We start from the raw sequence: 9114 nt of genomic DNA on the forward strand, positions 1-9114 counted from the left end.
TGCCTGGCTGGTTCGGTCAGTAGAGCATGTAACTCTTAATTTCAGGTGAGTTTAAGCCCCACACTGGGCATGGAGCCTGCTTAAAATTAAAAAATAAATAAATAAATAAACTGCTAAATTTATGTGGTGGTTTGTTAGGGCACCAATAGGAAACTAATAAAATAAGAGAAAAAGACTCTCAGATAGGCATTAACCCTGACGGATGATTTCTGTGTTTGTCACCATCTGCCTGCAGGGGAGAAACCAGCCCAGCTTGAGAGGCTCCCGGGACTGAGGCAGGCGAAGCCCGGACATGCCCCGGCAGTCTGATCAGGCTTCCATCCCTATTCTGCCTTTTCCAGGATGTCCAGAGTGAAGTCGTAGAGTGTCTGCAACCCTTTTCTGACTTATTTTGAGAGTGCTTAATAAACAAGGAAGGGCAGGAGGGAAGTTACAATGCAGCAGAGGAAACTTTTACAATGCAGCAGAGGAAACTTTAGAAGTGATGGATATGTTTATTATCTTGACCATGGTGAGGGTTTCACAGATGTTTTCATAGGTCAAAACTGATCAAATTGCAAACTTACGTTATAAATATCTGCAGTTTATTCTATGTCCATGATACCTTGGTAAAACCATATAGGAAAAACAGACAAGGCTAAGGCATGAAAAGTGAAACCATAGATGGGGGAGAAAATATTTGCCAGACAAGGATTTGATAATGGCCTTTCATCCGGAATATAATTTTTAAAACTTGCAACTCAATAGTAAGACAAATGAGCCAATAAAAGTGGGCAAAAATGTCGAATAGACAGTTCCCCAAGGGGAATATGTGGGTTGCAAAGAAGGAGATGAAACCATGCTTGTCATCGTTAGTCATTAGGGAAATGCAAATTAAAATCACAATGAGATTAAAGAGGGCACGTGATATGATGAAGGCTGGGTGTTAGACTGAACCAATGAATCATTGAACATTCTATCAAAAACTAGTGATGTACTATATCTTGGCTAATTGAATTAAAAAAAACAGAAAAAGTTTAAAAAATAAAAAGGAATTCCCAACATTAGAAAAATAAATAAATAAAAATAAAATCACAATGAGAAAGAAAAAAAAGGAAATCACTATGAGATACCATTACTCACCCAGATGAATGACTGAAATCAGAAAGACTGAAAATACCAAGTGCTGGAGAGTTCAAGATCAACAGAACTTGGTGAGGGCTAGACCTGGGTTCTCTTGGTCATCACTGTGTCCTACTGTCACACAGGTCAGGGCCTAGCACAGAGCAGGTACTTGGTAAATGTTTACTGAATAAACGAATGAAGTACTTTGAGAGGATATTTTTTTAAAGTAAGTTCTACACCCAATGTGGGGTTTGAACGCACAACCCTGAGATCAAGAGTCACACCCTTTACTGCCTAAGCCTGCCAGGTACCCCAAGAAGACATTTCTTGATGATGACTAGAGTCCCAGGGCAACTGGCTGCTCTCTTCTGGGGATCCTCCAAGATAATATCCCAGCTCGGGGGTGATGACTTCACAATAGTTGTTTTTTTTTTTTTTAAATGATTTATTTGAGAGATAGAGTGAGAGAAAGATCATGAGCCAGAGGAGGGGAAAGCTAGCAGGAGAAGCAGACTCCCCAGTGAGCAGGGAACCCACTTTGGGGATTGATCCCAGGACCCTGGGATCATGACCTGAGCCAAAGGCAGATGCCCAACCGACTGACCCACCCAGGCGCCCCGTACAATAGTTGTTACGTTTCTTTATTCATTAATCATACTTACTTGACATCTACAGAGTCCAGGCTTTGGCCCTTGCTCCTGGAATCCAATGTGGCCCACTGTCCCAGCCCTCTGACGGCTCAGAGGCCACATTAACAAAGAGCCCACACATGGGGTGAGTGTCATGTGCAAAGTGTGGAGGAGGAAAAGAAAGGAGTGACTTACGGATGGGTCCCGTGAAGGCTTCTCAGAGGAAGAGCTGATCTTGTTAAATCTCAATGGATGAAGGAGAATTTCCAAAGCTCCCCAATGAGAAGGTCTTATCAATACACCCAGGTCAATTTCCCCTCTTACACGCCTGCCGCCTGCAGGGGTGAGAAGGCTAAACTCCCATTTCTCAGACTCCCCTGCAACCAGGATCTGCTTTACATTTGGGTTTGTCCAATTAGATGCACTCATACAAGATGTGAATGAATGGTGGCGTGAGGCGGAAACCACTCTTCTCTCTGCTCCACCATCATGGAAGGGTTGGCTTTTCTGGGATGGTCTTTCTGATTAAAGCCATTTCCCTTTTTTTTTTTTTTTTAACATTGTATTTATCTATTTGACAGAGAGAGAGAGAGAGCACAAGCAAAGGGAGTGGCAGGCAGAGAGAGAAAGAGAAGCAGGTCCCTGGTGAGCAGGGATCCCAATGCTGGACTCGATGCCAGGACGCCGGGACTATGACCTGAGCTGCAGGCAGATGCTTAACCGACTGACCCACTCAGGTGCCCCTGATCATAGCCATTTCCTGAGGGTGGTTGTCCCATCACTGGGACAGATTCCCAGTTATGTTGCCTTCCTGAACGAGGCAGTGGAAGCCAATTCCTAATTAAGCAGTCAAGGTCCTGATCAAAGAGAAGAAGTCAGCCCTTGAAAAACCTGTCTATGGTTTGGCTCCTGAAATTGTACCAGGATGGTCAACACAGAATCTGTTTGAAGATCTTTTTCTTTAATTTGACGCAGAAAGAGAGCGAGAGAGAGAGAACACAAGCAGGAGGAGTGGGAGAGCCAAGCCGGGAGCCTGATGCGGAGCTTGATCCCAGGATCCTGGGATCATGACTCGAGCTGAAGGCAGACGCTTAATAAATGAGCCACCCAGGCACCCCAGCAAAGAATCTATTTGTTCTGATATTTTTGTTAGCCATTTAACATCCGATAATAAGGCCCTTTCTGCCACAATTAACTAGCCTCGGTCCTGGTCTCTGTAAGGAAAGGTGTGAGTTCGTTATGGCTATTGAGCAAATCCCCACAAACTTTGTGGTGTCAAATAGAAATTTATTCTCTCGGGACACCTGGGTGGCTCAGTGGGTTAAGCCACTGCCTTCAGCTCAGGTCATGATCTCAGGGTCCTGGGATCGAGCCCCACATTGGGCTCTCTGCTCAGCCGGGAGCCTGCTTCCCACCCCCCTTCTCTCTGCCTGCCTCTCTGCCTACTTGTGATCTCTCTCTTTGTCAAATAAATAAATAAAATCTTTAAAAAAGAGAGAAATTTATTCTCTCACAGCTCTGGCAACCAGAAGCTCGCTATCGGTATCATTGGGCCAAAATCAAGTTGTGCTCCCTCTGCAAAGGCTCCCAGGGAGAATCTGCCTTGCCTCTTCCAGCCTCTAGGGGCTACCAGTCTTCCGTGGCTTGTGGCCACATCACTCTCTACCTCTGTGGTCATATTACCTCCTCTCTCTCTCTCTCTCTCTCTCTCTTTTTTAAAGATTTTTAAAAAAGTAATCTCTATACCCCAGTGTGGGGCTGGAACTCACCACCCTGACATCAGGAGTCGAGGCTCCGCTGACTGAGCCAGCCAGATGCCCTGTCTCTTCCTCTTTTGTGTGGGTAATCTCTCAGTGTATCGCACTTACAAGACACTTGCCATGGCATTTAGCTCTCCCCACCCCCTTGTCCAGAATAATCTCATCTCTTCTTTAATTTAATCACATTCGGGAAGACTTCCCCGCCCCAATAAGGTCACATTTCATTTTTCAGCCTGTCACATGGAACAGTGTAGGACCTTTCTTAGAGCACCTGTTTCACCTCAAGCCAGATTCCCCTCATCATCCTCCGGAACTGGATCATCATGAAACACTTTGTCTCTTTCTTCCTCTAGATTCACTCTCTGCTCTGTCCTAGGTCTCAGAATCTGGATCACACCAACGGGGACTCCCTTCCCTTCTGTGTTCCAGATGGGGTTGGCCATAACCCCTCCCTCCCACGTCCCTTCCAGTTTGGGAGTGGTAAGTTTTCAGCCATTGGCCTGGACCATCCCTTTGTTGGTTACCCTTAACCACGCCCTGTCTCTGATCATTGCTGCTTAAGTCAGTCCCTTCCCTCATTTGACTGTGACATGGGTGTGCTACAGGGATTCTGGTTGACATACAGTCACATAGTCATGCCTACTCTGATCCTTAGCAAGAGGAATGGGACTCCCATGATTGGTTTTAGGTCAATCAGATTCGGCCAAGAATAACGTGGGGGAGGGGATCTGCCAAAAAGACACGAGAAATATTTTGTCGGGCTGGGAACAACTCTGTCTCCTTTATCCGTTTTGGAGCTAGAACCCTGAGAGAATGGTTCCTCCTTGTTTGGCAGTTTATATGTTAAAGCTTTTCTTAAAGTAATGGTACATTGAGTAAGTATGGAGTCCTTACTTGTGCCAGGGACTGGCAGCTGACATGACTTAATGTTTTTAATTCCCACAATCACCTGGTGAAGAAAGATATTGGGACTATTTTATCCATTGGAAACTAAGAGTTGAAGTGACTTGCCCAAGGTCACACAGCAACTCGGTGAGCAGACTTGAGATTCTAAGATCTCTCTGACCTCAGAGTTCATTAAAAAAAAAAAAAAAGATTTATTTATTTATTTGAAAGAGAGAGAAGGGAAGGGGCAGAGGGAGAGAGTCTTTCTTTTTTTAGATTCTATTTATTTATTTGACAGACAGAGATCACAAGTAGACAGAGGCAGACAGAGAGACGGGGGGAAGCAGGGTCTTCGAGGAGGAGAGAGCCCAATGTGGGGTTCGATCCTAGGACTCTGGGATCATGACCTGAGCGGAAGGCAGAGGCTTTAACCCACTGAGCCACCCATGCGCCCCAGAGGGAGAAAGTCTTAAGCAGACTCCACGCTGAGGGCTCAGAGCCCTACCTGGGGCTTGATCTCACGATTCTGAGATCACACCCTGAGTTAAACCAAGAGTCTGACACTTAATCAACTGTGCCATCCAGGCACCCCAGAGTTCACATTTTTAACCACTATGATCATACTATCTTCTTTATCATACTGGAGACACTTCTACCTATCAGGTCGAGTACTCATTGCTTTGCATATATTATTTCGAATCCATGAAACGTATGAATACATCTCACCATCTTCTCTGCCCTGCTGAGATCTAACTCATCATCACAGCACACCTAGACTCCCTTATCCACTCCTAGGCATGCCAGTCCCCTTTCGTCTTACAAGGCCAGAATGTTAGACGCATACATTGGAACAGCGGCTTCCTTGCTCAAAAACCCTGCCGGGACTCGCTGTGTATCCTCCAGGAAATCCAAGTGCTTTGAAGATCTCACAGACGCCGTAGGACCTGGCCCTTGTCTACCTGGTTAACCTTGCTCCCAGCATGGAGCTCTGGACTCCAGTGCTAGCCTCCTCTCTGCTCCTCCAACTGATGACCAGCTCCTTCCCCAGTCTGGAGCTCCTTGAGGATAGGGGCTGCAGCACAGTACCCCAATACACGGCAAATAACTGACAACCAGGAAACAGCATCCACGCAGAATGAGTGTGTGACTGAATGGGTGGATATTGACAAATGCCTTTAGAAGAAAAGTATCACTAGGCTATTTTCAGATGAAGAATCTAGAAGTCAGAAAAGGCTAGTATGTTACTGAAAGTAACTTGGCAAATAAATGTCCCATCTGGGTATCAGATTCAGGTTGGCCTTCCTCCTCTTCACACCACCTCCAAATGACTGCTCCCAGCTAGTCAGTGTAACACCATTTAATAAGTGAAAATAAACAACTCAGGGGGGAACAGGTGAAAACAGGTACACAGGGCATACAGACAGGAGGACACATAAATAGCAGGATCCAAAAAATATCACAACAAGGGGGAACTCTGACGTTTGTGATCCCCCAATCCCTCAAGAAATGAGACCAGCTTCGTTGGGGAGATAAAAGATTCAGATTCATAGAATCTTTTTTTTTTTTTTTTAAAGTAAGCTCCACACCCAGCGTGGGGCCCAATAGAACTCATGACCCTAAGATCAAGACCTGAGCTGAGATAGTGAGAGGAGGTTTAACCCACGGAGACACCCAGGCACCCGAAATTCCCAAATTCATAGAATCTCAAAGGAGGTGTTGAAGGTTCAGATCAGAGGTCCAGCCCCGTTATGGTGAGAAGAACCCAGGACAACGGCATGAGTAAGACTGTCTCTGGGTACTTGGCAGAAGGGGGTAGGGGTTAGGGAAGCAAAAGACTGTCGGTGGCCAAAGTGGACCAAGGTTTGAAGTTTCTTCCTGAACAACCTTGTAAAGATCACAGGGCAATGCATCCCGCGGAAATATCGTTGCACCCCGGGGAAACTCGGTCTGGTCTTGCGAAAAACACCCGCCCCTCTGGCCCTCAGGGCAGGTGGGTCGAGGTCGGGCCAACGCACGCTGAGTCTCCCGAGCCTCAGTGCCCACTGGCTGAGACACCCGCCTGCTCCAGCCGGCCAGCAGAAGGCAGCCCCCCGCAGCCGGCCGCCTGCAGACCCGCGGGTCCCAGGTAAAGCCGCCGCGGGGATCAGAGACAAGGCCCCGAGTTCGCCACCAGCTTCAGGTCCCACGTGAGCAGGCGCAGGAGGTTGAAGATGACGTTGGCTTCGTGGCACCGAGGCGAGTCCTGGAACCCGGGGAAGGAGGCGGAGCCGGGCTGAACCAGGAATTCCCTTTCGGGCAAAGTCCCCTCCAAAGTCCCCTCACGGCTCAGAGTCGGAGCTCCCAGCCTGCCTCCACCTCCCACGGTCCTCCCTGCGGTCTAACTGCCCCACCGCCTGCTCCACTCACAGCTCTCCGTGTTGGGGGACGTCTCCTCGGTGGCCGCAGGGACTTCCTCCACGCGCCCGGCCGGACCAGCTCGAGCTGCAGGGGGGACACGAGGGCCATGGAGACGGCGAAGAAGCGAGTGTCCCGGCCACTCTGCCCGCCACCCTCCCAGCCACAGACCAAAGCCCGGATCGGGGGACACCGACACCACGCGAATCGCGGCTGCGGAACAGACGGCCAAGCGGGTGGGCCTGGACTGGAGGCCGGGGGCGCAGAGCGAGCTGGGAGAGCCCGAGGGGCCGGGGGCGCGAGCGGCACTCACGCAGGCCCCCACATCCCGTCGCGCGGCCGCCAGCAGCTCTAGGGTCGGGCCGGTGCCGGAGAACCGATCAGGGCTGGGCAGGCGGCTCAGCACAGCCTGGGCGTCCGCCAGGTCCCGGATCACCACGCGGAGGCGTGCGCAAGACTGCGGGGGGCGGGGAGCGGACGCCAGTTAGCGAGGCCGCGCCCCCGGCCCGCGCTGTCCCCCATCCCCCGCGACTGCTTGCCCGCCTCACCCAGGGCCGCGGACGATCCCTCCTTGGGCGGAACGAGCAGTTGCGCGGCCTTCAGCTCAGCGTCTCCTCCTCCTGCGGGACAAGGGCCGGCGTGAGGCTGGGCCTCCTCGCCAGGCCCCCGAAGCGCTGCGGCGGCGGGGATTCCTGCACGTGCAACGCGCCTGGCCGGGACGGTTGTGCGGACTGTGCACGGAACCGCGCGGCTCTCGCAAGGCGCGAACGCTGGCTGAAGGCACCTCGAGACGCTTGGCCTTGCGCAGGCAGCCACTTGGCCCGACGTGGAGCCCAGCCCGCCTGCAGGGGGCGCCCTCGGGGCACTGGCCCAGAGGCGGGGTCGGTGCTCCCGCCTGCTCCCCGCGGCAGCCCGCAACATCTGCTGCTCAGAATCCTGGCCTGAGATCCGAGCCGCCCTGCGCCCCGCTAGAGCGTCAGGGCCGTCGCACACCGGGATCAGCGGCTGGGGCCCGGCGGGCCCTCGGGCTCGGGGGACCGGGTGGGGACGTCTGAGCATCACTCACGTAGCGGTCCCTCAGCGCCTTGACGGCCGCCAGCGCCCTGGGATCCAGCGAGCGGTAGTGAGACAGGAGGCAGCGTCGGGGTGTCGCCACGCCGGGGTCTGCCGCCTCGATTGCGGTCAAGACCCACAGCGCCACGGCCATGGCGGCTCCGCCCCTCCGCCCCATCTCTGCTCCTGCAGAAAGCGACGGAGGGCAGGTAAGACGCCCAGGCCCTGTCTCTGCAGTCAAGACGCCCAGCCCCTGTCTCGCACACCGACTGATGCTCAGAGCGCGGGCGCCTAGCACACGCGGTGGCGATGGCGGTGGCGATGGCGGTGGCGATGGCGGGAGAGACCAGGAGCCCGGAGACCCCCTCTCTGCGTCGGCCTCTCTGCGCTCGCCGGCTCCCCTGCGGAGTGCCCTGGGTGCATCCCTGGTGCGGCAGCGGGACGGGCCTCCCACTGGCCCCGGCGTGGTGCGCACCTCCGACAGCGGTGCCTGCGCCCTCCATGGCGGCTTTATGTGTGCGGCGGAGACCCGGTGAGCCATCGGGCTTTCCCTCATCATCCGGTTAAGCTTTCCGAACATCAGCGCTGGCGACAAGCCCGGCGGGATGCCTGCCATGGGGAAAAGGACTTTACCCGGGCAGGGGACTGTGCCAGCCCTGACTCTGCCCCAGTCTGCCACCAGTTCTGGTCTCCGTCCCATTCTGTATCCCAACTTCTTGTCATAGCCTCGGGGTCCTCATCTCCGTTGTATATATGTTACAGAACTGTATAAACGGCTGTGTAGCAATCAGCCATTGTATAGGCTTACTGTGTCCTAGACCCTGTTTTAAGAAATCCATACATAGGGCCGCCTGGGTGGCTCAGTGGGTTAAAGCCTCTGCCCTCGGCTCTCTGGTCATGATCCCAGGGTCCTGGAATTGAGCCCCACATCGAGCCCCACTTCGGGTTCTCTGCTCAGTGGGGAGCCTGCTTCTCTCTCTCTTTGCCTGCCTCTCTGCCTACTTGTGATCTCTGTCTGTCAAATAAATAAAATCTAAAAAAAAAAAAAATCCATACACAGGTGTCACCTTTTTGGAGAGAGATTTTATTTATTTATTTGAGATAGAGAGAGAGCATGAGTGGGAGGCAGAAGGAGAGGGAGAAGCAGGCTCCCCGCTGAGCAAGCAGTCCGATGCAGGACTCCATCCGGGGACTCTGGGATCACGACCTGAGCGGAAGGCAGACGCTTAACCTCTCTCTCTCTATCTCTCTCTATCTCAAATAAATGCTCTCTCTCTATCTCAAATAAA

General features: G+C 52.1%; 1 pseudogene; it reads right to left on the minus strand.

The window, feature by feature from the left end:
- Positions 1-5731: 5731 nt before the first annotated feature.
- Positions 5732-8003, minus strand: LOC116579644 (annotated as a pseudogene).
- Positions 8004-9114: the final 1111 nt, after the last annotated feature.

Source organism: Mustela erminea, chromosome 19, assembly GCF_009829155.1.
Source record: "Mustela erminea isolate mMusErm1 chromosome 19, mMusErm1.Pri, whole genome shotgun sequence".
NCBI classification, from domain to species: Eukaryota; Metazoa; Chordata; class Mammalia; order Carnivora; family Mustelidae; genus Mustela; species Mustela erminea.